This window comes from Galeopterus variegatus, unplaced genomic scaffold (genome assembly GCF_000696425.1).
Source record: "Galeopterus variegatus unplaced genomic scaffold, G_variegatus-3.0.2 Scaffold149, whole genome shotgun sequence".
Taxonomy (NCBI): domain Eukaryota; kingdom Metazoa; phylum Chordata; class Mammalia; order Dermoptera; family Cynocephalidae; genus Galeopterus; species Galeopterus variegatus.
The window spans coordinates 848067-848634 of record NW_007726260.1 but is presented as its reverse complement, the minus strand read 5'-3'; the positions used below and the strand labels follow the sequence as shown (position 1 = coordinate 848634).

General features: G+C 42.6%; 1 pseudogene; it reads left to right on the top strand.

Annotated features, from left to right (window-relative positions):
- Positions 1 to 17: 17 nt before the first annotated feature.
- On the top strand, positions 18 to 454 carry LOC103607067 (annotated as a pseudogene).
- The last annotated feature ends 114 nt before the right edge of the window (positions 455 to 568 follow it).

Sequence of the window (568 nt, the reverse complement as noted above, 5' to 3'; positions counted from 1 at the left end):
AGAGAGAAAGACCAGCCATGTCATTCTTGGTCAAAAGGGTGATAAGCTTGGCGAAAGCCCCCAGGGACCCTTGGTCCCTACAGTCAATCTGTGTGAGTCAGCAGGGTCATTTACATTTCAGCACAGCTAGGCATGGACCCTGGACCCTTCTAGTGGACAGCTTGTGCCAGGAGGGGTAGCAGAAGAAGCTAAACAAGCTCTTACAAACATGGGTAAAATTCTGAAGGCTGGGCTGTGACTTCACTAATGTTTTGAAAGCAACTCTTTTGCTGGCTCACTTCGGTACTATCAATGACATCTACAAACAGTATTTCAAGAGCAATTTTCCTGCTAGAGCTGCTTTCCAGGTCACTGCTTTGCCCAAAGGAGGCCGTGTTGAGATTGAAGCAGTAGGTGTCCAAGGACCTCTCACAGAAGCATCACTGTTAAGTGGACCCAGTGTTGTCTAGTCTCGAATTTGTATTATGTTTTTAAATTAATGTCAGATTTTTACAGTTGATGAAAATATAAGTTTGACTAAAATATCTGAAGTTATTATGAAATACCATATAATAGGGATAGTTGAACA